This window comes from Amia ocellicauda, chromosome 10 (genome assembly GCF_036373705.1).
Source record: "Amia ocellicauda isolate fAmiCal2 chromosome 10, fAmiCal2.hap1, whole genome shotgun sequence".
Taxonomy (NCBI): Eukaryota; Metazoa; Chordata; class Actinopteri; order Amiiformes; family Amiidae; genus Amia; species Amia ocellicauda.
Window position 1 is genome coordinate 43,096,853 of NC_089859.1, and position 24,223 is coordinate 43,121,075.

A 24,223-nucleotide genomic window follows, 5' to 3' on the forward strand; every position below is an offset into this window, starting at 1 on the left:
AGCTTGCAGCACCTGGTATTTCCAGGAGGTCACCCATCCAAGTACTGATCAGGCCCTGCCCCGTTCAGCTTCCGAGATCTGACGAGATCGGGCGCGTTCAGGACGGTGTGGCCGCAAGCCAAGAGGCCTGGCTGCATGAAGTCTCTTAAAGGCTGGAGGGTATTGACGGAACTTCCAGCAAAAAATAAAAGAAAAAAGAAAAATGGAGGGAAATATATCAGTGCAGCAAAGGGTGTTGAAAGTAGCCGGGTACGTGTACAATTCTTCAATTATATCTCCTCCAGACTGTAAGAGAGTATTAAGAGCTACGATGAAGTTACCCAAGTGATGTAAAAAGCTTGCAGCACCTGGTATTTCCAGGAGGTCTCCCATCTAAGTACTGACCAGGCCCTGCCCCGTTTAGCTTCCGAGATCTGACGAGATCGGGTGCATTCAGGACGGTGTGGCCACAAGCCAAGACGCCTGGCTGCATGATGTCTCTTAAAGGTTGGCGGGTATTGACGGAACTTCCAGCAGAAAAATAAAATAAAAATAAAAATAAAAAGATGGATGGAAAAATATCAGTGCAGCAAAGGGTGTTGACAGTAGCTGGGTACGTGTACAATACTTCAATTATATCTCCTCCAGACAGAAAGAGAGTATTAAGAGCTACGATAAAGTTACCCAGGAGACGTAAAAGCTTGCAGCACCAGGTATTTCCAGGAGGTCTCACATTCAAGTACTGACCAGGTCCTGCCCCGTTTAGCTTCCGAGATCTGACGAGATCGAGCGCGTTCAGGACGGTGTGGCATCAAGCCGAGATTCCTGGCTGCCTGATGTCTCTTAACGGCTGGCGGGTATTGACGGAATTTCCAGCAAAAAAAAAAAAAAAAAAAATAGAAAAATGGAGGGAAAAATATCAGTGCAGGAGAGGTTGTTGAAAGTAGCCGGGTACGTGTACAATTCTTCAATTATATCTCCTCCAGACAGAAAGAGAGTATTAAGAGCTACGATGAAGTTACCCAAGTGACGAAAAAAGCTTGCAGCACCTGGTATTTCCAGGAGGTCACCCATCCAAGTACTGACCAGGCCCTGCCCCGTTCAGCTTCCGAGATCTGACGAGATCGGGCGCGTTCAGGACGGTGTGGCCGCAAGCCAAGAGGCCTGGCTGCATGAAGTCTCTTAAAGGCTGGAGGGTATTGACGGAACTTCCAGCAAAAAAGAAAAGAATAAAGAAAAATGGAGGGAAATATATCTGTGCAGCAAAGGGTGTTGAAAGTAGCCGGGTACGTGTACAATTCTTCAATTATATCTCCTCCAGACTGTAAGAGAGTATTAAGAGCTACGATGAAGTTACCCAAGTGATGTAAAAAGCTTGCAGCACCTGGTATTTCCAGGAGGTCTCCCATCTAAGTACTGACCAGGCCCTGCCCCGTTTAGCTTCCAAGATCTGACGAGATCGGGCGCATTCAGGACGGTGTGGCCACAAGCCGAGACGCCTGGCTGCATGATGTCTCTTAAAGGTTGACGGGTATTGATGGAACTTCCAGCAAAATAAAGAAGAAAAAAGAAAAATGGAGGGAAAAATATCAGTGCAGCAAAGGGAGTTGAAAGTAGCCGGGTACGTGTACAATTCTTCAATTATATCTCCTCCAGACAGAAAGAGAGTATTAAGAGCTATGATGAAGTTACCCAGGAGACGTAAGAAGCTTGCAGCACCTGGTATTTCCAGGAGGTCTCCCATCCAAGTACAGAACAGGCCCTGCCCCGTTTAGCTTCCGAGATCTGACGAGATTGGGCGCGTTCAGGACGGTGTGGCCGCAAACCAAGATTCCTGGCTGCCTGATGTCTCTTAACGGCTGGCGGGTATTGACGGAACTGCCAGCAAAAAAAAAGAAATAAGAAAAATGGATGGAAAAATTTCAGTGCAGCAAAGGGTGTTAAAAGTAGCCGGGTACGTGTACAATACTTCAATTATATCTCCTCCAGACAGAAAGAGAGTATTAAGAGCTACGATAAAGTTACCCAGGAGACGTAAAAGCTTGCAGCACCAGGTATTTCCAGGAGGTCTCACATTCAAGTACTGACCAGGTCCTGCCCCGTTTAGCTTCCGAGATCTGACGAGATCGAGCGCGTTCAGGACGGTGTGGCCGCAAGCCGAGATTCCTGGCTGCCTGATGTCTCTTAACGGCTGGCGGGTATTGACGGAACTGCCAGCAAAAAAAAAGAAATAAGAAAAATGGATGGAAAAATTTCAGTGCAGCAAAGGGTGTTAAAAGTAGCCGGGTACGTGTACAATACTTCAATTATATCTCCTCCAGACAGAAAGAGAGTATTAAGAGCTACGATGAAGTTACCCAAGTGACGTAATAAGCTTGCAGCTCCTGGTATTTCCAGGAGGTCTCCCATCCAAGTACTGATCAGGCCCTGCCCCGTTTAGCTTCCGAGATCTGACGAGATCGGGCGCATTCAGGACGGTGTGGCACAAGCCAAGACGCCTGGCTGCATGATGTCTCTTAAAGGTTGGCGGGTATTGACGGAACTTCCAGCAGAAAAATAAAATAAAAATAAAAATAAAAAAATGGATGGAAAAATATCAGTGCAGGAAAGGGTGTTGAAAGTAGCCGGGTACGTATACAATTCTTCAATTATATCTCCTCCAGACAGATAGAGAGTATTAAGAGCTACGATGAAGTTACCCAGGAGACGTAAAAAGCTTGCAGCACCTGGTATTTCTAGGAGTTCTCACATTCAAGTACTGACCAGGCCCTGCCCCGTTTAGCTTCCGAGATCTGATGAGTTCGGGCGCGTTCAGGACAATGTGTCCGCATGCCAAGAGGCCTGGCTGCATGATGTCTCTTAAAGGCTGGAGGGTATTGACGGAACTTCCAGCAAAATAAAGAAGAAAAAAGAAAAATGGAGGGAAAAATATCAGTGCAGCAAAGGCTGTTGAAAGTAGCCAGGTACGTGTACAATACTTCAATTATATCTCTCCCAGACAGATAGAGAGTTTTAAGAGCTACGATGAAGTTACCCAGGAGACGTAAAAAGCTTTCAGTACCTGGTTTTTCCAGGAGGTCTCCCATCCAAGTACTGACCAGGCCCTGCCCCGTTTTGCTTCCAAGATCTGACAAGATCGGGCGCGTTCAGGACGGTGTGGCCGCAAGCCAAGCGGCCTGGCTGCATGATGTCTCTTAAAGGCTGGAGGGTATTGACAGAACTTCCAGCAAAAAAAAAAAAAAATAAGAAAAATGGAGGGAAAAATATCAGTGCAGCAAAGGCTGTTGAAAGTAGCAGGGTACGTGTACAATTCCTCAATTATAACACCTCCAGACAGATAGAGAGTATTAAGAGCTACGATGAAGTTACCCAGGAGACGTAAAAGGCTTGCAGCACCTGGTATTTCCAGGAGGTCTCCCATCCAAGTACTGACCAGGCCCTGCCCCGTTTAGTTTCCGAGATCTGACGAGATCGGGCGCATTCAGTACGGTGTGGCCACAAGCCGAGAGTCCTGGCTGCATGATGTCTCTTAAAGACTGGCGGGTATTGACGGAACTTCCAGCAAAAAAAAAAGAAAAAAATAAATAGAAAAATGGAGGGAAAAATATCAGTGCAGCAAAGGGTGTTGAATGTAGCCGGTTACGTGAACAATTCTTCAATTATATCTCCTCCAGACAGAAAGAGAGTGTTAAGAGCTACGATAAAGTTACCCAGGAGACGTAAAAAGCTTGCAGCACCAGGTATTTCCAGGAGGTCCCACATTCAAGTAATGACCAGGCCCTGCCCCGTTTAGCTTCCGAGATCTGACGAGATGGGGCGCGTTCAGGACGGTGTGGTTGCAAGCCAAGAGGCCTGGCTGCATGATGTCTCTTAAACGCTGGAGGGAATTGATGGAACTTCCAGCAAGAAAAAAAAAAAAAAAAAATAGAAAAATGGAGGGAAAAATATCAGTGCAGCAAAGCGTGTTGAAAGTAGCAGGGTACGTGTACAATTCTTCAATTATATCTCCTGCAGACAGAAAGAGAGTATTAAGAGCTACGATGAAGTTACCCAGGAGACGTAAAAACCTTGCAGCACCTGGTATTTCTAGGAGGTCTCCCATTCAAGTACTGACCAGGCCCTGCCCCGTTTAGCTTCCGTGATCTGACGAGATCGGGACTGTGTGGCCACAAGCCAAGAGGCCTGGCTGCATGATGTCTCTTAAAGGCTGGCGGGTATTGACGGAACATCCAAAAAAAAAAAAAAAAAAAAAAGAAAAATGGAGTGAAAAATATCAGTGCAGGAAAGGGTGTTGAAAGTAACTGGGTACGTGTACAATACTTCAATTATATCTCCTCCAGACAGAAAGAGAGTATTAAGAGCTACGATGAAGTTACCCAGGAGACGTAAAAAGCTTGCAGCACCAGGTATTTCCAGGAGGTCTCACATTCAAGTACTGACCAGGTCCTGCCCCGTTTAAATTCCGAGATCTGACGAGATCGGGCGCGTTCAGGATGGTGTGGCCGCAAGCCAAGAGGCCGGGCTGCATGATGTCTCTTAATGGTTGGCGGGTTTTGACGGAACATCCAGCAAAAAAAAAAAAGAGAAATGGAGGGAGAAATACCAGTGCAGCAAAGGGTGTTGAAAGTAGCCGGGTACGTGTACAATACTTCAATTATATCTCCTCCAGACAGAAAGAGAGTATTAAGAGCTACGATGAAGTTACCCAAGTGACGTAATAAGCTTGCAGCTCCTGGTATTTCCAGGAGGTCTCCCATCCAAGTACTGATCAGGCCCTGCCCCGTTTAGCTTCCGAGATCTGACGAGATCGGGCGCATTCAGGACGGTGTGGCCACAAGCCAAGACGCCTGGCTGCATGATGTCTCTTAAAGGTTGGCGGGTATTGACGGAACTTCCAGCAGAAAAATAAAATAAAAATAAAAATAAAAAAATGGATGGAAAAATATCAGTGCAGGAAAGGGTGTTGAAAGTAGCCGGGTACGTATACAATTCTTCAATTATATCTCCTCCAGACAGATAGAGAGTATTAAGAGCTACGATGAAGTTACCCAGGAGACGTAAAAAGCTTGCAGCACCTGGTATTTCTAGGAGTTCTCACATTCAAGTACTGACCAGGCCCTGCCCCGTTTAGCTTCCGAGATCTGATGAGTTCGGGCGCGTTCAGGACAATGTGTCCGCATGCCAAGAGGCCTGGCTGCATGATGTCTCTTAAAGGCTGGAGGGTATTGACGGAACTTCCAGCAAAATAAAGAAGAAAAAAGAAAAATGGAGGGAAAAATATCAGTGCAGCAAAGGCTGTTGAAAGTAGCCAGGTACGTGTACAATACTTCAATTATATCTCTCCCAGACAGATAGAGAGTTTTAAGAGCTACGATGAAGTTACCCAGGAGACGTAAAAAGCTTTCAGTACCTGGTTTTTCCAGGAGGTCTCCCATCCAAGTACTGACCAGGCCCTGCCCCGTTTTGCTTCCAAGATCTGACAAGATCGGGCGCGTTCAGGACGGTGTGGCCGCAAGCCAAGCGGCCTGGCTGCATGATGTCTCTTAAAGGCTGGAGGGTATTGACAGAACTTCCAGCAAAAAAAAAAAAAAATAAGAAAAATGGAGGGAAAAATATCAGTGCAGCAAAGGCTGTTGAAAGTAGCAGGGTACGTGTACAATTCCTCAATTATAACACCTCCAGACAGATAGAGAGTATTAAGAGCTACGATGAAGTTACCCAGGAGACGTAAAAGGCTTGCAGCACCTGGTATTTCCAGGAGGTCTCCCATCCAAGTACTGACCAGGCCCTGCCCCGTTTAGTTTCCGAGATCTGACGAGATCGGGCGCATTCAGTACGGTGTGGCCACAAGCCGAGAGTCCTGGCTGCATGATGTCTCTTAAAGACTGGCGGGTATTGACGGAACTTCCAGCAAAAAAAAAAGAAAAAAATAAATAGAAAAATGGAGGGAAAAATATCAGTGCAGCAAAGGGTGTTGAATGTAGTCGGTTACGTGAACAATTCTTCAATTATATCTCCTCCAGACAGAAAGAGAGTGTTAAGAGCTACGATAAAGTTACCCAGGAGACGTAAAAAGCTTGCAGCACCAGGTATTTCCAGGAGGTCCCACATTCAAGTAATGACCAGGCCCTGCCCCGTTTAGCTTCCGAGATCTGACGAGATGGGGCGCGTTCAGGACGGTGTGGTTGCAAGCCAAGAGGCCTGGCTGCATGATGTCTCTTAAACGCTGGAGGGAATTGATGGAACTTCCAGCAAGAAAAAAAAAAAAAAAAAATAGAAAAATGGAGGGAAAAATATCAGTGCAGCAAAGCGTGTTGAAAGTAGCAGGGTACGTGTACAATTCTTCAATTATATCTCCTGCAGACAGAAAGAGAGTATTAAGAGCTACGATGAAGTTACCCAGGAGACGTAAAAACCTTGCAGCACCTGGTATTTCTAGGAGGTCTCCCATCCAAGTACTGACCAGGCCCTGCCCCGTTTAGCTTCCGAGATCTTACGAGATCGGGCGCATTCAGGACGGTGTGGCCACAAGCCGAGAGGCCTGGCTGCATGATGTCTCTTAAAGGTTGGCGGGTATTGACGGAATTTCCAGCAAAAAAAAAAAAAAAAAAAAAAAAGAAAAATGGATGGAAAAATATCAGTGCAGCAAAGGGTGTTGACAGTAGCTGGGTACGTGTACAATACTTCAATTATGTCTCCTCCAGACAGAAAGAGAGTATTAAGAGCTACGATGAAGTTACCCAGGAGACGTAAAAAGCTTGCAGCACCTGGTATTTCTAGGAGGTCAGCCATCCAAGTACTGACCAGGCCCTGCCCCGTTTAGCTTCCGAGATCTTACGAGATCGGGCGCATTCAGGACGGTGTGGCCACAAGCCGAGAGGCCTGGCTGCATGATGTCTCTTAAAGGTTGGCGGATATTGACGAACTTCCAGCAAAAAAAAAAAAGAAAAATGGAGGGAAAAATATCAGTGCAGCAAAGGCTGTTGAAAGTAGCCGGGTACGTATACAATTCTTCAATAATATCTCCTCCAGACTGAAAGAGAGTATTAAGAGCTACGATGAAGTTACCCAGGAGACGTAAAAAGCTTGCAGCACCTGGTATTTCCAGGAGGTCACCCAACCAAGTACTGACCAGACCCTGCCCCGTTTAGCTTCCGAGATATGATGAGATCAGGCGCGTTCAGGACGGTGTGGCCGCAAGCCGAGAGGCCTGGCTGCATGATGTCTCTTAAAGGCTGGCAAGTATTGACGGAACTTCCAGCAAAAAAAAAAAAAAAAAAAAAATAGAAAAAGGGAGGGAAAAATATCAGTGCAGCAAAGGGTGTTGAAAGTAGCCGGGTACGTGTACAATACTTCAATTATATCTCCTCCAGACAGAAAGAGAGAATTAAGAGCTACGATAAAGTTACCCAGGAGACGTAAAAGCTTGCAGCACCAGGTATTTCCAGGAGGTCTCCCATCCAAGTACTGACCAGGCCCTGCCCCATTCAGTTTCCGAGATCTGACGAGATCGGGCGCGTTCAGGATGGTGTGGCCGCAAGCCGAGATTCTGGCTGCATGATGTCTCTTAAAGGCTGGCGGGTATTGACGGAACTGCCAGCAAAAAAAAAAAGAGAAATGGAGGGAGAAATACCAGTGCAGCAAAGGGTGTTGAAAGTAGCCGGGTACGTGTACAATACTTGAATTATATCTCCTCCAGACAGAAAGACAGTATTAAGAGCTACGATGAAGTTACCCAGGTGACGTAAAAAGCTTGCAGCACCTGGTATTTCTAGGAGGAAAGCCATCCAAGTACTGACCAGGCCCTGCCCCGTTTAGCTTCCGAGATCTTACGAGATCGGGCGCATTCAGGACGGTGTGGCCACAAGCCGAGAGGCCTGGCTGCATGATGTCTCTTAAAGGTTGGCGGGTATTGACGGAATTTCCAGCAAAAAAAAAAAAAAAAAAAAAAAGAAAAATGGATGGAAAAATATCAGTGCAGCAAAGGGTGTTGACAGTAGCTGGGTACGTGTACAATACTTCAATTATGTCTCCTCCAGACAGAAAGAGAGTATTAAGAGCTACGATGAAGTTACCCAGGAGACGTGAAAAGCTTGCAGCACCTGGTATTTCTAGGAGGTCAGCCATCCAAGTACTGACCAGGCCCTGCCCCGTTTAGCTTCCGAGATCTTACGAGATCGGGCGCATTCAGGACGGTGTGGCCACAAGCCGAGAGGCCTGGCTGCATGATGTCTCTTAAAGGTTGGCGGATATTGACGAACTTCCAGCAAAAAAAAAAAAGAAAAATGGAGGGAAAAATATCAGTGCAGCAAAGGCTGTTGAAAGTAGCCGGGTACGTGTACAATTCTTCAATAATATCTCCTCCAGACTGAAAGAGAGTATTAAGAGCTACGATGAAGTTACCCAGGAGACGTAAAAAGCTTGCAGCACCTGGTATTTCCAGGAGGTCACCCAACCAAGTACTGACCAGGCCCTGCCCCGTTTAGCTTCCGAGATCTGACGAGATCGGGCGCGTTCAGGACGGTGTGGCCGCAAGCCGAGAGGCCTGGCTGCATGATGTCTCTTAAAGGCTGGCAAGTATTGACGGAACTTCCAGCAAAAAAAAAAAAAAAAAAAAATAGAAAAATGGATGGAAAAATATCAGTGCAGCAAAGGGTGTTGACAGTAGCTGGGTACGTGTACAATACTTCAATTATATCTCTTCCAGACAGATAGAGAGTATTAAGAGCTACGATGAAGTTACCCAGGAGTTGTAAAAGCTTGCAGCACCAGGTATTTCCAGGAGGTCTCACATTCAAGTACTGACCAGGTCCTGCCCCGTTTAGCTTCCGAGATCTGACGAGATCGGGCGCGTTCAGGATGGTGTGGCCGCAAGCCGAGACGCCTGGCTGCATGATGTCTCTTAAAGGCTGGCGGGTATTGACGGAACTGCCAGCAAATAAAAAAAAAGAGAAATGGTGGTAAAAATATCAGTGCAGCAAAGGGTGTTGAAAGTAGCCAGGTACGTGTACAATTCTTCAATTATATCTCCTCCAGATTGAAAGAGAGTATTAAGAGCTACGATGAAGTTACACAGGAGACGTAAAAAGCTTGCAGCATCTGGTATTTCCAGGAGGAAACCCATCCAAGTACTGACCAGGCCCTGCCCCGTTTGGCTTCCGAGATCTGACGAGATCGGGCGCGTTCAGGACGGTGTGGCCGCAAGCCGAGATGCCTGGCTGCATGATGTCTCTTAAAGGCTGGCGGGTATTGACGGAACTGCCAGCAATAAAAAAAAGAGAAATGGAGGGAGAAATACCAGTGCAGCAAAGGGTGTTGAAAGTAGCCGGGTACGTGTACAATACTTGAATTATATCTCCTCCAGACAGAAAGAGAGAATTAAGAGCTACGATGAAGTTACCCAGGAGACGTAAAAAGTTTGCAGCACCTCGTATTTCCAGAAGGTCACCCATAAAAGTACTGACCAGGCCCTGCCCCGTTTAAATTCTGAGATCTGACGAGATCGGGCGCGTTCAGGACGGTGTGGCCGCAAGCCGAGAGGCCTGGCTGCATGATGTCTCTTAATGGCTGGCGGGTATTGACAGAACTTCCAGCAAAAAAAAAAAAAAAAAAAAAAAGAAAAAGAAAAATGGAGGGAAAAATATCAGTGCAGTAATGGGTTTTGAAAGTAGCCGGGTACGTGTACAATTCTTCAATTATATCTCCTCCGGACAGAAAGAGAGTATTAAGAGCTACGATGAAGTTACCCAGGAGACGTAAAAAGCTTGCAGAACCTGGCATTCCTAGGAGGTCACCCATCCAAGTACTGACCAGGCCCTGCCCCGTTTAAATTCCAAGATCTGATGAGATCGGGGGCGTTCAGGACGGTGTGGCTGCAAGCCAAGAGGCCTGGCTGCATGATGTCTCTTAATGGTTGGCGGGTTTTGACGGAACATCCAGCAAATAAAAAAAAAGAGAAATGGTGGTAAAAATATCAGTGCAGCAAAGGGTGTTGAAAGTAGCCAGGTACGTGTACAATTCTTCAATTATATCTCCTCCAGACTGAAAGAGAGTATTAAGAGCTACGATGAAGTTACCCAGGAGACGTAAAAAGCTTGCAGCACCTGGTATTTCCAGGAGGACACCCATCCAAGTACTGACCAGGCCCTGCCCCACTCAGTTTCCGAGATCTTACGAGATCGGACGCGTTCAGGACGGTGTGGCCGCAAGCCGAGATGCCTGGCTGCATGATGTCTCTTAAAGGCTGGCGGGTATTGACGGAACTGCCAGCAATAAAAAAAAGAGAAATGGAGGGAGAAATACCAGTGCAGCAAAGGGTGTTGAAAGTAGCCGGGTACGTGTACAATACTTGAATTATATCTCCTCCAGACAGAAAGAGAGTATTAAGAGCTACGATGAAGTTACCCAGGAGACGTAAAAGCTTGCAGCACCAGGTATTTCCAGGAGGTCTCACATTCAAGTACTGACCAGGTCCTGCCCCGTTTAGCTTCCGAGATCTGACGAGATCGGGCGCGTTCAGGATGGTGTGGCCGCAAGCCGAGACGCCTGGCTGCATGATGTCTCTTAAAGGCTGGCGGGTATTGACGGAACTGCCAGCAAAAAAAAAAAAAAAAAAAAAAAAGAAAAAGAAAAATGGAGGGAAAAATATCAGTGCAGTAATGGGTTTTGAAAGTAGCCGGGTACGTGTACAATACTTCAATTATATCTCCTCCAGACAGATAGAGAGTATTAAGAGCTACGATTAAGTTTCCCAGGAGACGTAAAAAGCTTGCAGCACCAGGTATTTCCTGGAGGTCTCCCATCCAAGTACTGACCAGGCCCTGCCCCGTTTAGCTTCCGAGATCTAACGAGATCAGGCGCGTTCAGGACAATGTGGCCGCAAGCCAAGAGACCTGGCTGCATGATGTCTCTTAAAGGCTGGTGGGTATTGACGGAACTTCCAGCAAAAAAAAAAAAAAAAAAAAAGAAAAATAGAGGGAAAAATACCAGTGCAGCAAAGGGTGTTGAAAGTAGCCGGGTACGTGTACAATTCTTCAATTATATATTCTCCAGACAGAAAGAGAGTATTAAGAGCTACGATGAAGTTCCCCAGGAGATGTAAAAAGCTGGCAGCACCTGGTATTTCCAGAAGGTCACCCATAAAAGTACTGACCAGGCCCTGCCCCGTTTAAATTCTGAGATCTGACGAGATCGGGCGCGTTCAGGACGGTGTGGCCGCAAGCCGAGAGGCCTGGCTGCATGATATCTCTTAATGGCTGGCGGGTATTGACAGAACTTCCAGCAAAAAAAAAAAAAAAAAAAAAAAAGAAAAAGAAGAATGGAGGGAAAAATATCAGTGCAGTAATGGGTTTTGAAAGTAGCCGGGTATGTGTACAATTCTTCAATTATATCTCCTCCGGACAGAAAGAGAGTATTAAGAGCTACGATGAAGTTACCCAGGAGACGTAAAAAGCTTGCAGCACCTGGCATTTCTAGGAGGTCACCCATCCAAGTACTGACCAGGCCCTGCCCCGTTTAAATTCCAAGATCTGATGAGATCGGGGGCGTTCAGGACGGTGTGGCTGCAAGCCAAGAGGCCTGGCGGCATGATGTGTCTTAAAGGCTGGCGGGTATTGATGGAACTTCCAGCAAAAAACAAAAGAAAAAAGAAAAATGGAGGGAAAAATATCAGTGCAGCAAATGGTGTTGACAGTAGCTGGGTACGTGTACAATTCTTCAATTATATCTCCTCCAGACAGATAGAGAGTATTAAGAGCTACGATAAAGTTACCCAGGAGACGTAAAAGCTTGCAGCACCAGGTATTTCCAGGAGGTCTCACATTCAAGTACTGACCAGGTCCTGCCCCGTTTAGCTTCCGAGATCTGACGAGATCGGGCGCGTTCAGGACGGTGTGGCCGCAAGCCGAGATGTCTGGCTGCATGATGTTTCTTAAAGGCTGGCGGGTATTGACGGAACTGCCAGCAAAAAAAAAAAAGAAAAATAGAGGGAAATATACCAGTGCAGCAAAGGGTGTTGAAAGTAGCCGGGTACGTGTACAATTCTTCAATTATATCTCCTGGAGACAGAAAGAGAGTATTAAGAGCTACGATGAAGTTACCCAGGAGACATAAAAAGCTTGCAGCACCTGGTATTTCTAGGAGGTCTCCCATCCAAGTACTGACCAGACCCTGCCCCGTTTAGCTTCCGAGATCTGACGAGATCGGGCGCATTCAGGACGGTGTGGCCGCAAGCCGAGAGGCCTGGCTACATGATGTCTCTTAATGGCTGGCGGGTATTGACGGAACTTCCAGCAAAAAAAAAAAAAAAAAAAAAAGAAAAAGAAAAATGGAGGGAAAAATATCAGTGCAGTAATGGGTTTTGAAAGTAGCCGGGTACGTGTACAATACTTCAATTATATCTCCTCCAGACAGATAGAGAGTATTAAGAGCTACGATAAAGTTACCCAGGAGACGTAAAAGCTTGCAGCACCAGGTATTTCCAGGAGGTCTCACATTCATGTACTGACCAGGTCCTGCCCCGTTTAGCTTCCGAGATCTGACGAGATCGGGCGCGTTCAGGATGGTGTGGCCGCAAGCCGAGATGCCTGGCTGCATGATGTCTCTTAAAGGCTGGCGGGTATTGACGGAACTGCCAGCAAAAAAAAAAAAAAAAAATAGAGGGAAATATACCAGTGCAGCACAGGGTGTTGAAAGTAGCCGGGTACGTGTACAATTCTTCAATTATATCTCCTGGAGAAAGAAAGAGAGTATTAAGAGCTACGATGAAGTTACCCAGGAGACGTAAAAAGCTTGCAGCACCTGGTATTTCCAGGAGGTCACACATCCAAGTACTGACCAGGCCCTGCCCCGTTTAGCTTCCGAAATCTGATATGATCGGGCGCGTTCAGGACGGTGTGACTACAAGCCAAGAGGCCTGGCTGCATGATGTCTCTTAAAGGCTGGCGGATATTGACGGAACTTCCAGCAAAAATATAAAATAAAAAGAAAAATGGAGGGAAAAATATCAGTGCAGCAAAGGGTGTTGAAAGTAGCCTAGTACGTGTACAATTCTTCAATTATATCTCCTGGAGACAGAAAGAGAGTATTAAGAGCTACGATGAAGTTACCCAGGAGACGTAAAAGGCTTGCAGCACCTGGTATTTCTAGGAGGTCTCCCATCCAAGTACTGACCAGGCCCTGCCCCGTTTAGCTTGCGAGATCTGACGAGATCGGGCGCATTCAGGACGGTGTGGCCGCAAGCCGAGAGGCCTGGCTGCATGATGTCTCTTAAAGGTTGGCGGGTATTGACGGAACTTCCAGCAAAAAAAAAAAAAAAAAAGAAAAATGGATGGAAAAATATCAGTGCAGCAAAGGGTGTTGACAGTAGCTGGGTACGTGTACAGTACTTCAAATATATCTCCTCCAGACAGATAGAGAGTATTAAGAGCTACGATAAAGTTACCCAGGAGACGTAAAAGCTTGCAGCACCAGGTATTTCCAGGAGGTCTCACATTCATGTACCGACCAGGTCCTGCCCCGTTTAGCTTCCAAGATCTGACGAGATCAGGCGAGTTCAGGATGGTGTGGCCGCAAGCCGAGATGCCTGGCTGCATGATGTCTCTTAAAGGCTGGCGGGTATTGACGGAATTTCCAGCAAAAAAAAAAAAAAAAATGGATGGAAAAATATCAGTGCAGCAAAGGGTGTTGACAGTAGCTGGGTACGTGTACAATACTTCAATTATAACTCCTCCAGACAGATAGAGAGTATTAAGAGCTACGATAAAGTTACCCAGGAGACGTAAAAGCTTGCAGCACGAGGTATTTCCAGGAGGTCTCACATTCATGTACTGACCAGGTCCTGCCCCGTTTAGCTTCCGAGATCTGACGAGATCGGGCGCGTTCAGGATGGTGTGGCCGCAAGCCGAGATGCCTGGCTGCATGATGTCTCTTAAAGGCTGGCGGGTATTGACGGAACTTCCAGCAAAAAAAAAAAAGAAAAATAGAGGGAAATATACCAGTGCAGCACAGGGTGTTGAAAGTAGCCGGGTACGTGTACAATTCTTCAATTATATCTCCTGGAGAAAGAAAGAGAGTATTAAGAGCTACGATGAAGTTACCCAGGAGACGTAAAAAGCTTGCAGCACCTGGTATTTCCAGGAGGTCACACATCCAAGTACTGACCAGGCCCTGCCCCGTTTAGCTTCCGAAATCTGATATGATCGGGCGCGTTCAGGACGGTGTGACTACAAGCCAAGAGGCCTGGCTGCATGATGTCTCTTAAAGGCTGGCGGATATTGACGGAACTTCCAGGAAAAAAATAAAATAAAAAGAAAAATGGAGGGAAAAATATCAGTGCAGCAAAGGGTGTTGAAAGTAGCCTAGTATGTGTACAATTCTTCAATTATATCTCCTGGAGACAGAAAGAGAGTATTAAGAGCTACGATGAAGTTACCCAGGAGACGTAAAAGGCTTGCAGCACCTGGTATTTCTAGGAGGTCTCCCATCCAAGTACTGACCAGGCCCTGCCCCGTTTAGCTTGCGAGATCTGACGAGATCGGGCGCATTCAGGACGGTGTGGCCGCAAGCCGAAAGGCCTGGCTGCATGATGTCTCTTAAAGGTTGGCGGGTATTGACGGAACTTCCAGCAAAAAAAAAAAAAAAAAAGAAAAATGGATGGAAAAATATCAGTGCAGCAAAGGGTGTTGACAGTAGCTGGGTACGTGTACAATACTTCATATATATCTCCTCCAGACAGATAGAGAGTATTAAGAGCTACGATAAAGTTACCCAGGAGACGTAAAAGCTTGCAGCACCAGGTATTTCCAGGAGGTCTCACATTCATGTACCGACCAGGTCCTGCCCCGTTTAGCTTCCAAGATCTGACGAGATCGGGCGAGTTCAGGATGGTGTGGCCGCAAGCCGAGATGCCTGGCTGCATGATGTCTCTTAAAGGCTGGCGGGTATTGACGGAATTTCCAGCAAAAAAAAAAAAAAAAATGGATGGAAAAATATCAGTGCAGCAAAGGGTGTTGACAGTAGCTGGGTACGTGTACAATACTTCAATTATAACTCCTCCAGACAGATAGAGAGTATTAAGAGCTACGATAAAGTTACCCAGGAGACGTAAAAGCTTGCAGCACGAGGTATTTCCAGGAGGTCTCACATTCATGTACCGACCAGGTCCTGCCCCGTTTAGCTTCCGAGATCTGACGAGATCGGGCGCGTTCAGGATGGTGTGGCCGCAAGCCGAGATGCCTGGCTGCATGATGTCTCTTAAAGGCTGGCGGGTATTGACGGAACTGCCAGCAAAAAAAAAAAAAGAAAAATAGAGGGAAATATACCAGTGCAGCAAAGGGTGTTGAAAGTAGCCGGGTACGTGTACAATTCTTCAATTATATCTCCTCCAGACAGAAAGAGAGTATTAAGAGCTACGATGAAGTTACCCAGGAGACGTAAAAGGCTTGCAGCACCTGGTATTTCTCGGAGGTCTCCCATCCAAGTACTGACCAGGCCCTGCCCCGTTTAGCTTCCGAGATCTGACGAGATCGGGCGCGTTCAGGATGGTGTGGCCGCAAGCCGAGATGCCTGGCTGCATGATGTCTCTTAAAGGCTGGCGGGTATTGACGGAACTGCCAGCAAAAAAAAAAAAAGAAAAATAGAGGGAAATATACCAGTGCAGCAAAGGGTGTTGAAAGTAGCCGGGTACGTGTACAATTCTTCAATTATATCTCCTGGAGACAGAAAGAGAGTATTAAGAGCTACGATGAAGTTACCCAGGAGACGTAAAAAGCTTGCAGCACCTGGTATTTCTAGGAGGTCTCCCATCCAAGTACTGACCAGGCCCTGCCCCGTTTAGCTTCCGAGATCTGACGAGATCGGGCGCATTCAGGACGGTGTGGCCGCAAGCCGACAGGCCTGGCTACATGATGTCTCTTAATGGCTGGCGGGTATTGACGGAACTTCCAGCAAAAAAAAAAAAATAAAATAAAATAAAAAGAAAAATGGAGGGAAAAATATCAGTGCAGCAAAGGCTGTTGAAAGTAGCCTAGTACGTGTACAATTCTTCAATTATATCTCCTCCAGACAGAAAGAGAGTATTAAGAGCTACGATGAAGTTACCCAGGAGACGTAAAAGGCTTGCAGCACCTGGTATTTCTCGGAGGTCTCCCATCCAAGTACTGACCAGGCCCTGCCCCGTTTAGCTTCCGAGATCTGACGAGATCGGGCGCGTTCAGGATGGTGTGGCCGCAAGCCAAGATGCCTGGCTGCATGATGTCTCTTAAAGGCTGGCGGGTATTGACGGAACTGCCAGCAAAAAAAAAAAGAAAAATAGAGGGAAAAATACCAGTGCAGCAAAGGGTGTTGAAAGTAGCCGGGTACGTGTACAATTCTTCAATTATATCTTCTCCAGACAGAAAGAGAGTATTAAGAGCTACGATGAAGTTCCCCAGGAGACGTAAAAAGCTGGCAGCACCTGGTATTTCCAGGAGGTCTCACATTTAAGTACTGACCAGGTCCTGCCCCGTTTAGCTTCCGAGATCTGACAAGATCGGGCGCGTTCAGGACGGTGTGGCCGCAAGCCGAGATGTCTGGCTGCATGATGTCTCTTAAAGGCTGGCGGGTATTGACGGAACTGCCAGCAAAAAAAAAAAAGAAAAATAGAGGGAAATATACCAGTGCAGCAAAGGGTGTTGAAAGTAGCCGGGTAAGTGTACAATTCTTCAATTATATCTCCTGGAGACAGAAAGAGAGTATTAAGAGCTACGATGAAGTTACCCAGGAGACGTAAAAAGCTTGCAGCACCTGGTATTTCTAGGAGGTCTCCCATCCAAGTACTGACCAGGCCCTGCACCGTTTAGCTTCCGAGATCTGACGAGATCGGGCGCATTCAGGACGGTGTGTCCACAAGCCGAAAGCCCTGGCTGCATGATGTCTCTTAAAGGTTGGCGGGTATTGACGGAACTTCCAGCAAAAAAATAAAAGAAAAAAAGAAAAAAGAAAAATGGATGGAAAAATATCAGTGCAGCAAATGGTGTTGACAGTAGCTGGGTACGTGTACAATACTTCAATTATATCTCCTCCAGACAGATAGAGAGTATTAAGAGCTACGATGAAGTTACCCAGGAGACGTAAAAAGCTTGAAGCACCTGGTATTTCTAGGAGGTCTCCCATCCAAGTACTGACCAGGCCCTGCCCCGTTTAGCTTCTGAGATCTGACGAGATCGGGCGCATTCAGGACGGTGTGGCCACAAGCCGAAAGGCCTGGCTGCATGACGTCTCTTAAAGGTTGGCGGGTATTGACGGAACTTCCAGCAAAAAAATAAAAGAAAAAAAGAAAAAAGAAAAATGGATGGAAAAATATCAGTGCAGCAAATGGTGTTGACAGTAGCTGGGTACGTGTACAATACTTCAATTATATCTCCTCCAGACAGATAGAGAGTATTAAGAGCTACGATGAAGTTACCCAGGAGACGTAAAAAGCTTGAAGCACCTGGTTTTTCTAGGAGGTCTCCCATCCAAGTACTGACCAGGCCCTGCCCCGTTTAGCTTCCGAGATCTGACGAGATCGGGCGCATTCAGGACGGTGTGGCCACAAGCCGAAAGGCCTGGCTGCATGATGTCTCTTAAAGGTTGGCGGGTATTGACGGAACTTCCAGCAAAAAAAAAAAAAAAAAAAAATAGAAAAATGGAGGGAAAAATATCAGTGCAGGAAAGGGTGTTGAAAGTAGCCGGGTACGTGTACAATTCTTCAATTATATCTCCTGCAGACTGAAAGAGAGTATTAAGAGCTACGATAAAGTTACCCAGGAGACGTAAAAGTTTGCAGCACCTGGTATTTCCAGGAGGTCTCACATTCAAGTACTGACCAGGTCCTGCCCCGTTTAGCTTCCGAGATCTGACGATATCATGCGCATTCAGGACGGTGTGGCCGAAAGCCGAGAGGCACGGCTGCATGATGTCTCTTTAAGGCTGGCGGGTATTGACGGAACTTACAGCAAAAAAAAAAAGAAAAAAGAAAAATGGAGGGAAAAATATCAGTGCAGCAAAGGGTGTTGACAGTAGCTGGATACGTGTACAATACTTCAATTATATCTCCTCCAGACAGAGAGAGAGTATTAAGAGCTACGATAAAGTTACCCAGGAGACGTAAAAGCTTGCAGCACTAGGTATTTCCAGGAGGTATCACTTTCATGTACTGACCAGGTCCTGCCCCGTTTAGCTTCCGAGATCTGACGAGATCGGGCGCGTTCAGGATGGTGTGGCCGAAAGCCGAGATGCCTGGCTGCATGATGTCTCTTAAAGGCTGGCGGGTATTGACGGAATTTCCAGCAAAAAAAAAAAAAAAAAATAGAAAAATGGAGGTAAAAATATCAGTGCAGGAAAGGGTGTTGAAAGTAGCCGGGTACGTGTACAATTCTTCAATTATATCTCCTGGAGACAGAAAGAGAGTATTAAGAGCTACGATGAAGTTACCCAGGAGACGTAAAAAGCTTGCAGCACCTGGTATTTCTAGGAGGTCTCCCATCCAAGTACTGACCAGGCCCTGCCCCGTTTGGCTTCCGAGATCTGACGAGATCGGGCGCGTTCAGGACGGTGTGGCCGCAAGCCAAGATGCCTGGCGGCATGATGTCTCTTAAAGGTTGGCGGGTATTGACGGAACTTCCAGCAAAAAAAAAAAAAAAAAAGAAAAATGGATGGAAAAATATCAGTGCAGCAAATGGTGTTGACAGTAGCTGGGTACGTGTACAATACTTCAATTATATCTCCTCCAGACAGAAAGAGAGTATTAAGAGCTACGATGAACTCACCTAAAGGATTATTAGGAACACCATACTAATACTGTGTTTGACCCCCTTTCGCCTTCAGAACTGCTTTAATTCTACGTGGCATTGCTTCAACAAGGTGCTGAAAGCATTCTTTAGAAATGTTGGCCCATATTGATAGGATAGCATCTTGCAGTTGATGGAGATTTGTGGAATGCACATCCAGGGCACGAAGCTCCCGTTCCACCACATCCCAAAGATGCTCCATTGTGTTGAGATCTGGTGACTGTGGGGGCCAGTTTAGTACAGTGAACTCATTGTCATGTTCAAGAAACCAATTTGAAATGATTCGACCTTTGTGACATGGTGCATTATCCTGCTGGAAGTAGCCATCAGAGGATGGGTACATGGTGGTCAAAAAGGGATGGACATGGTCAGAAACAATGCTCAGGTAGGCCGTAGCATTTAAACGATGCCCAATTGGTACTAAGGGGCCTAAAGTGTGCCAAGAAGACATCCCCCACACCATTACACCACCACCACCAGCCTGCACAGTGGTAACAAGACATGATGGATCCATGTTCTCATTCTGTTTACGCCAAATTCTGACTCTACCATCTGAATGTCTCACCTCTTTTTCCTATTTGTAGTGGAGATGAGTGGTACCCGGTGGGGTCTTCTGCTGTTGTAGCCCATCCGCCTCAAGGTTGTACGTGTTGTGGCTTCACAAATGCTTTGCTGCATACCTCGTTTGTAACTAGTGGTTATTTCAGTCAAAGTTGCTCTTCTATCAGCTTGAATCAGTCGGCCCATTCTCCTCTGACCTCTTGCATCAACAAGGCATTTTCGCCCACAGGACTGCCGCATACTGGATGTTTTTCCCTTTTCACACCATTCTTTGTAAACCCTAGAAATGGTTGTGCGTGAAAATCCCAGTAACTGAGCAGATTGTGAAATACTCAGACCGGCCCGTCTGGCACCAACAACCATGCCACGCTCAAAATTGCTTAAATCACCTTTCATTCCCATTCAGACATTCAGTTTGGAGTTCAGGAGATTGTCTTGACCAGGACCACACCCCTAAATGCATTGAAGCAACTGCCATGTGATTGGTTGATTAGATAATTGCATTAATGAGAAATTGAACAGGTGTTCCTAATAATCCTTTAGGTGAGTGTATATGTATGTACGTGTATGTATGTCCAATTGCTTTGACAATACAAATGAAATGAATTGAGAGAGAGAGAGAGAGAGAGAGAGAGAGAGAGAGAGAGAGAGGAATATGAGCTCCTAAAAAACATTTGTTTTTATACATAAGCGGATTTAATTTGTGATTTACAAATGAATATATAGCACTATAAACATACACAGAAGACATGGAATAGAAATTCAGAAGAAAAAGTATTCAAAAATAATAATTTTAAGAGAAACACAAAAAGAAGAAAGCAGAGAGACAGTTCAGGAAGAAAAGTCAGAAAAGAAAAGCTGAAGACAAGAATTGGAGGTAAGAGACAAATAATTAAACAAAAAAATATGTATTAATAAAATAAATAAGCATTCTCAGTAGTTGACTCAGCCAATGAAAATGCAGAGCTCCGATTTGAATAGAGTGACAGTAGGAGAGAGCCCAACTGCCACTGAGACTGATAGAAATCTATCGAACAGCAGTCTGACTGCAGAGCTGCCTTTTGAAATCCGATACCCTGAAGACATTCGCTCTGCACAGCCTAAGAAGGACTACAAACAAGCTGTGATGAGAGCATCTCCTGAGACCCTCATCCTAGACTACACCGGTAAAGGAGAAAACAGGGTCAAGAACAATCTACTGTTCTACACCGCCTTTCACAAAACCCTGTGCCAGACATACCCCAATAACAACAAGAGGGGCATTAGCAGAGGCAGGCAGATCTCAGTGCTGGTAGAGAAAGACACAGACAGTGTGATGCTCACTTTTAATGTATACCACAACGGGACCATCATGGTGCAGGGCAGCGAGAGCAGCCTGGACCAATTAGCTCTCGGCTTCCACACCTCAAAGCAGCAGACTGAGGTAGAGAAACAAGAGCCAGAGCCGGCCACCCTGCAGTCTGCCCCCAGCCACACGGAGCCAGACAGTGCCCCATCTCCCACAGACTGCCCCCCTGTCTCCCCAAAACTCTCCAGCAACATTAAAACACTAAAGGAATGCCTATCAGTGCTGGAGCTGGAGTTTGCGGAGTTCAGGGAGCAGACCTTGAGCACCCTGGCCCAGACCTCCTTGTGTGATCAGCTCCGGGATGAGATGCACAGACTAAAGATGCAGCACAAGGCTGAGATCCATGAGCTGAGAGCAGCAGTGAGAGACCTGGAGGAGCAGAGCCAAACCCTGAGGACGGAGCTGCGCAGAGCGAGGGAGGAGCTGACCAGGACACCCCAGCACAGCCAGCTGAGGAGCCTGTAGAGCCAGCTGGAGGAGCTAAGAGAGGAGCTACACATCACTGGAGCACAGAGACTGCACTGCACTGACCCCACAACACCTCCAACCCCTGACGCACCCACTGATCCACCCACACTCCCCACCACTCCTGACACACCCACTATCACCAGACCTGCCACTAATACACAACCCCCTGAAACGCCACTCCCCCAAAACACACCCGCTGCCCCCACCACTCCCGACGCAAACCCGGAGTGGCAGGTCAACGCAGAGGTGGTCATTCTGAGCGAATCCAATGGGAAGTTCCTGGTTGAGAGGCGCCTCTTCCCTGGGCGAAAAGTGAAAAAGCTTTGGTGCTCCACAGCACAGAGAGCCCTGGAGCTGCTCTCCAAGAGGAGGCTTTGCCAAGTCAAACACATCTTCATCCACACTGGCACTAACGACCTGAGTGCCCGCAGGGGCGATGTGGCCTCAGCCCTGAGACAGGTAGCAACGAAAGCCACAGAGGAATTCCCAACTGCCAAAATTTCCATCTCCACACTGCTGCCCCGCACAGACGTGCCCCTGCACATCATCCAGGCCATCAACGCAGAAGTGTCCCGAAGATGTGCCCTCCTCCCCAACGTCCACCTGGCACACCACTGAGACATCCAGCCACATCACCTGTATGACCACGTCCACCTCAACAAGACGGGTGTGAGGATCATCTCAAAGGTCCTCAAGGACACAACCCTGGGCCGAAACCCCACACACCCCCACCTCGAGACCAGGAGCAAACCCCCCAGCCCCCGGCCACATCCCCAGCCACCGGCTCCACCCCAGCCCCAGCCCCTGAGACCCCGCGGCCCCATTCCCCACCCCCCCATCCCCAGAGGGCCCGTCCAGCACAGCAGAGCGGACAGCCGGGGACCAGCACAGCCACACAGCCACGCAGCAGCGGCTTCCAGAGCCTGGAGGCCCGATGCTGCCCAGCTGGCCCAGATAAGGCAACTCCTCAGTGTCATCTGTTCCACACTGCTGAGTTAACTGAGCCTCAACACACATATATATGGTTGTGGAGATGGAGAGTAAGAAAAAATGTGATTTAATTATTCTGATATTTTGATGCAAACATAAAATCTTTGAGTGATTATTATGTATATCCATATATAATTATTAATAATAATATAATATCAGTTGTAGACCACAAATTAAACTTTCTTATGTAGAAGAGACAAGTATAATAAAATATATTAACATGTCCTTTAAAATAAGCAGTTGGAATATGCAGGGTTTACGCTCCTCAACTTTTGGAATGAAGAGCACAGGCCCTGAACTGATCAACACTGTAAATAGTTCAGATGTTTTCATTCTTGTAGAGACTTGGTGCTGTGCAGATATGTCTATACACTGGATGGATACAATGGATACAGGGAGCTGATTGTGCCCTCCTATAAAAAACCCAAAGTCAGGTGTGGCAGGGCCTCGTGGGGGATTATCGTGTGGTACAGGGAGGAGCTCCGAGCAGCCCTATGCCCAGTACAGAGAAGAGACACACACCTGTGGATGAAAATCAGAAAAGACACCCTACAAAATAACACAGATATATACCTATGTGCAATTTATATGCCACCCGCAGACTCCCCCTACTATAATGAGGAAGGCTTTCATGAGCTTCAAAACGAAATCTGCCACTTCCAGACCCTGGGCTCTGTACTGCTGTGTGGCGATCTCAATGCCAGGACTGGCAGAGAGATGGACTACATCAATACAGAGGGGAACACACACCTGTTCGGAGACTCCCCGCTGTGCCACACACACACCTCCACACTGACACAGCCACGACAGCGTGGTAAACAAGAGCAGGAAGCAGGTAGTGCGCCTATGTAAAAGCCTGGGTCTATATATCATCAATGGCAGGACCAGGGGGTACTCTCTGGGGAGATTCACATACTGCTCGGCTCTGGGCAGCAGTGTGGTGGACTACGCCATAACTGACCTGGACCCACAAGCCAACAATGCGTTTATAGTCAGACAACAATCTCCACTATCAGACCACAGCCAAATAACACTTTACCTAAAAAGATCAGCGCAGCCACAAGTCAGAGCCAAACTTCCCACAAAACTGGTCTCCCTGCCACCCAGTTAGAGATGGTCAGAGCCCAGCACAGAGAACTACACAAGAGCCCTGAATAGTGATGAGATTGAAAACATGTTTGACAGATATCAATCCTCACACTATCAAATAAACCAAAACGGAATAAACTCAGCCACCAAAACACTGAATGAAATATTTGAGAGACTGGCTTTAAAATCAAACATTAAAACAATTAAAAACCAAAATATGAAATCGTCTAAAAGAAAAAAAGAACAGTGGTGTGACCAGGAGTGTGAAACTTCTAGGAAACACCTGAGACATCTCTCCAACACTAAACACAGAGAGCCCGACAACCAGGAGGCTCGCCTCAGCTACTGCCAGGCCCTGCGGCACTACAAGCAACTCCTCAGTAAGAAAAAAGACCACTATATGGGCAGAATAAATACCCCAAAAACAAAAAATGAAATACCAATTCAAAATGGAGAAATCTGGAAAACACACTTTGAAAAACTTTACCAAAATGTTGAAAACAATCCAAAGCCAGAACAGGTTAAAATATTAAAAAACCTAAATAAATTGGAAGAAATCATTAAGAATAACCAAAATCCCTTAGATAACCCATTTACAATATAGGAACTAAAACATCAACTCAAAATCCTCAAACCCAGGAAAGCCAGCGGCCCCGACAGCATCAGCCCTGAGATGCTGAAGCACAGCAGCCCGCAGCTGCAGGAGGCTCTGCTCAAACTCTTTAACCTGGTGCTGAGAGCCGGGTGTTTCCCTGAGGTCGGGAATCAAGGATTGATCACCCCGATTTTTAAAAGTGGAGACAAATTAGACCCCAATAACTACTGGGGCAGCTGTGTGAGCAGTAACCTGGGGAAGGTGTTCTGCAGTATCATCAACGCCCAGATACTGGCCTTCCTTACCAAGCACAGTGTCCTGAATAAGAGTCAGATTGGCTTCCTACCAAAACACCGCACAACCGATCATATTTACACTCTACAC

The 24,223-nt window shown here is 46.7% G+C and overlaps 14 non-coding genes and 40 pseudogenes across 14 annotated transcripts; all 54 read right to left on the reverse strand.

The window, feature by feature from the left end:
* On the reverse strand, positions 1-119 carry LOC136762450 (5S ribosomal RNA). Its single transcript, XR_010820649.1, has one exon. It is a non-coding gene; the product is annotated as a 5S ribosomal RNA (ribosomal RNA).
* A 216-nt stretch (positions 120-335) lies between these two features.
* Positions 336-454, reverse strand: LOC136762246 (5S ribosomal RNA). The gene has a single exon (XR_010820453.1). It is a non-coding gene; the product is annotated as a 5S ribosomal RNA (ribosomal RNA).
* A 223-nt stretch (positions 455-677) lies between these two features.
* Positions 678-796, reverse strand: LOC136761790 (uncharacterized; annotated as a pseudogene).
* A 220-nt stretch (positions 797-1,016) lies between these two features.
* On the reverse strand, positions 1,017-1,135 carry LOC136762361 (5S ribosomal RNA). Its single transcript, XR_010820562.1, has one exon. It is a non-coding gene; the product is annotated as a 5S ribosomal RNA (ribosomal RNA).
* Positions 1,136-1,351: 216 nt separating this feature from the next.
* LOC136762504 (5S ribosomal RNA) lies at positions 1,352-1,470 on the reverse strand. Its single transcript, XR_010820701.1, has one exon. It is a non-coding gene; the product is annotated as a 5S ribosomal RNA (ribosomal RNA).
* Positions 1,471-1,686: 216 nt separating this feature from the next.
* LOC136760981 (uncharacterized) lies at positions 1,687-1,805 on the reverse strand (annotated as a pseudogene).
* A 213-nt stretch (positions 1,806-2,018) lies between these two features.
* Positions 2,019-2,137, reverse strand: LOC136761052 (uncharacterized; annotated as a pseudogene).
* A 214-nt stretch (positions 2,138-2,351) lies between these two features.
* On the reverse strand, positions 2,352-2,469 carry LOC136761289 (uncharacterized; annotated as a pseudogene).
* Positions 2,470-2,693: 224 nt separating this feature from the next.
* LOC136761835 (uncharacterized) lies at positions 2,694-2,812 on the reverse strand (annotated as a pseudogene).
* A 216-nt stretch (positions 2,813-3,028) lies between these two features.
* LOC136761703 (uncharacterized) lies at positions 3,029-3,147 on the reverse strand (annotated as a pseudogene).
* A 216-nt stretch (positions 3,148-3,363) lies between these two features.
* On the reverse strand, positions 3,364-3,482 carry LOC136760747 (uncharacterized; annotated as a pseudogene).
* Positions 3,483-3,704: 222 nt separating this feature from the next.
* Positions 3,705-3,823, reverse strand: LOC136762003 (uncharacterized; annotated as a pseudogene).
* A 547-nt stretch (positions 3,824-4,370) lies between these two features.
* On the reverse strand, positions 4,371-4,489 carry LOC136761258 (uncharacterized; annotated as a pseudogene).
* Positions 4,490-4,699: 210 nt separating this feature from the next.
* LOC136762462 (5S ribosomal RNA) lies at positions 4,700-4,818 on the reverse strand. The gene has a single exon (XR_010820661.1). It is a non-coding gene; the product is annotated as a 5S ribosomal RNA (ribosomal RNA).
* Positions 4,819-5,042: 224 nt separating this feature from the next.
* Positions 5,043-5,161, reverse strand: LOC136761836 (uncharacterized; annotated as a pseudogene).
* Positions 5,162-5,377: 216 nt separating this feature from the next.
* LOC136761704 (uncharacterized) lies at positions 5,378-5,496 on the reverse strand (annotated as a pseudogene).
* Positions 5,497-5,712: 216 nt separating this feature from the next.
* On the reverse strand, positions 5,713-5,831 carry LOC136760748 (uncharacterized; annotated as a pseudogene).
* Positions 5,832-6,053: 222 nt separating this feature from the next.
* LOC136762004 (uncharacterized) lies at positions 6,054-6,172 on the reverse strand (annotated as a pseudogene).
* Positions 6,173-6,393: 221 nt separating this feature from the next.
* Positions 6,394-6,512, reverse strand: LOC136760786 (uncharacterized; annotated as a pseudogene).
* A 222-nt stretch (positions 6,513-6,734) lies between these two features.
* Positions 6,735-6,853, reverse strand: LOC136760700 (uncharacterized; annotated as a pseudogene).
* A 209-nt stretch (positions 6,854-7,062) lies between these two features.
* LOC136761119 (uncharacterized) lies at positions 7,063-7,181 on the reverse strand (annotated as a pseudogene).
* Positions 7,182-7,402: 221 nt separating this feature from the next.
* LOC136761025 (uncharacterized) lies at positions 7,403-7,521 on the reverse strand (annotated as a pseudogene).
* Positions 7,522-7,729: 208 nt separating this feature from the next.
* On the reverse strand, positions 7,730-7,848 carry LOC136761163 (uncharacterized; annotated as a pseudogene).
* Positions 7,849-8,069: 221 nt separating this feature from the next.
* LOC136760701 (uncharacterized) lies at positions 8,070-8,188 on the reverse strand (annotated as a pseudogene).
* Positions 8,189-8,397: 209 nt separating this feature from the next.
* Positions 8,398-8,516, reverse strand: LOC136762364 (5S ribosomal RNA). Its single transcript, XR_010820565.1, has one exon. It is a non-coding gene; the product is annotated as a 5S ribosomal RNA (ribosomal RNA).
* Positions 8,517-8,736: 220 nt separating this feature from the next.
* Positions 8,737-8,855, reverse strand: LOC136760810 (uncharacterized; annotated as a pseudogene).
* A 211-nt stretch (positions 8,856-9,066) lies between these two features.
* LOC136760927 (uncharacterized) lies at positions 9,067-9,185 on the reverse strand (annotated as a pseudogene).
* A 209-nt stretch (positions 9,186-9,394) lies between these two features.
* Positions 9,395-9,513, reverse strand: LOC136761785 (uncharacterized; annotated as a pseudogene).
* A 227-nt stretch (positions 9,514-9,740) lies between these two features.
* LOC136761042 (uncharacterized) lies at positions 9,741-9,859 on the reverse strand (annotated as a pseudogene).
* Positions 9,860-10,070: 211 nt separating this feature from the next.
* LOC136761541 (uncharacterized) lies at positions 10,071-10,189 on the reverse strand (annotated as a pseudogene).
* A 208-nt stretch (positions 10,190-10,397) lies between these two features.
* On the reverse strand, positions 10,398-10,516 carry LOC136760811 (uncharacterized; annotated as a pseudogene).
* Positions 10,517-10,744: 228 nt separating this feature from the next.
* On the reverse strand, positions 10,745-10,863 carry LOC136760964 (uncharacterized; annotated as a pseudogene).
* A 219-nt stretch (positions 10,864-11,082) lies between these two features.
* Positions 11,083-11,201, reverse strand: LOC136761412 (uncharacterized; annotated as a pseudogene).
* Positions 11,202-11,429: 228 nt separating this feature from the next.
* On the reverse strand, positions 11,430-11,548 carry LOC136760949 (uncharacterized; annotated as a pseudogene).
* A 215-nt stretch (positions 11,549-11,763) lies between these two features.
* On the reverse strand, positions 11,764-11,882 carry LOC136760863 (uncharacterized; annotated as a pseudogene).
* A 210-nt stretch (positions 11,883-12,092) lies between these two features.
* LOC136762487 (5S ribosomal RNA) lies at positions 12,093-12,211 on the reverse strand. The gene has a single exon (XR_010820685.1). It is a non-coding gene; the product is annotated as a 5S ribosomal RNA (ribosomal RNA).
* Positions 12,212-12,436: 225 nt separating this feature from the next.
* On the reverse strand, positions 12,437-12,555 carry LOC136761215 (uncharacterized; annotated as a pseudogene).
* Positions 12,556-12,765: 210 nt separating this feature from the next.
* LOC136761371 (uncharacterized) lies at positions 12,766-12,884 on the reverse strand (annotated as a pseudogene).
* Positions 12,885-13,100: 216 nt separating this feature from the next.
* Positions 13,101-13,219, reverse strand: LOC136762618 (5S ribosomal RNA). The gene has a single exon (XR_010820812.1). It is a non-coding gene; the product is annotated as a 5S ribosomal RNA (ribosomal RNA).
* Positions 13,220-13,434: 215 nt separating this feature from the next.
* Positions 13,435-13,553, reverse strand: LOC136762037 (uncharacterized; annotated as a pseudogene).
* A 208-nt stretch (positions 13,554-13,761) lies between these two features.
* Positions 13,762-13,880, reverse strand: LOC136761689 (uncharacterized; annotated as a pseudogene).
* Positions 13,881-14,090: 210 nt separating this feature from the next.
* On the reverse strand, positions 14,091-14,209 carry LOC136761372 (uncharacterized; annotated as a pseudogene).
* A 216-nt stretch (positions 14,210-14,425) lies between these two features.
* LOC136762619 (5S ribosomal RNA) lies at positions 14,426-14,544 on the reverse strand. The gene has a single exon (XR_010820813.1). It is a non-coding gene; the product is annotated as a 5S ribosomal RNA (ribosomal RNA).
* Positions 14,545-14,759: 215 nt separating this feature from the next.
* LOC136761902 (uncharacterized) lies at positions 14,760-14,878 on the reverse strand (annotated as a pseudogene).
* A 208-nt stretch (positions 14,879-15,086) lies between these two features.
* On the reverse strand, positions 15,087-15,205 carry LOC136761863 (uncharacterized; annotated as a pseudogene).
* Positions 15,206-15,416: 211 nt separating this feature from the next.
* On the reverse strand, positions 15,417-15,535 carry LOC136762402 (5S ribosomal RNA). Its single transcript, XR_010820602.1, has one exon. It is a non-coding gene; the product is annotated as a 5S ribosomal RNA (ribosomal RNA).
* Positions 15,536-15,746: 211 nt separating this feature from the next.
* Positions 15,747-15,865, reverse strand: LOC136760971 (5S ribosomal RNA). Its single transcript, XR_010820306.1, has one exon. It is a non-coding gene; the product is annotated as a 5S ribosomal RNA (ribosomal RNA).
* Positions 15,866-16,092: 227 nt separating this feature from the next.
* Positions 16,093-16,211, reverse strand: LOC136762403 (5S ribosomal RNA). Its single transcript, XR_010820603.1, has one exon. It is a non-coding gene; the product is annotated as a 5S ribosomal RNA (ribosomal RNA).
* Positions 16,212-16,420: 209 nt separating this feature from the next.
* Positions 16,421-16,539, reverse strand: LOC136761596 (uncharacterized; annotated as a pseudogene).
* Positions 16,540-16,749: 210 nt separating this feature from the next.
* On the reverse strand, positions 16,750-16,868 carry LOC136761091 (uncharacterized; annotated as a pseudogene).
* A 225-nt stretch (positions 16,869-17,093) lies between these two features.
* On the reverse strand, positions 17,094-17,212 carry LOC136760933 (uncharacterized; annotated as a pseudogene).
* A 225-nt stretch (positions 17,213-17,437) lies between these two features.
* On the reverse strand, positions 17,438-17,556 carry LOC136762634 (5S ribosomal RNA). The gene has a single exon (XR_010820828.1). It is a non-coding gene; the product is annotated as a 5S ribosomal RNA (ribosomal RNA).
* A 554-nt stretch (positions 17,557-18,110) lies between these two features.
* On the reverse strand, positions 18,111-18,229 carry LOC136762181 (uncharacterized; annotated as a pseudogene).
* A 218-nt stretch (positions 18,230-18,447) lies between these two features.
* Positions 18,448-18,566, reverse strand: LOC136762442 (5S ribosomal RNA). Its single transcript, XR_010820641.1, has one exon. It is a non-coding gene; the product is annotated as a 5S ribosomal RNA (ribosomal RNA).
* Between the last annotated feature and the right edge of the window lie 5,657 nt (positions 18,567-24,223).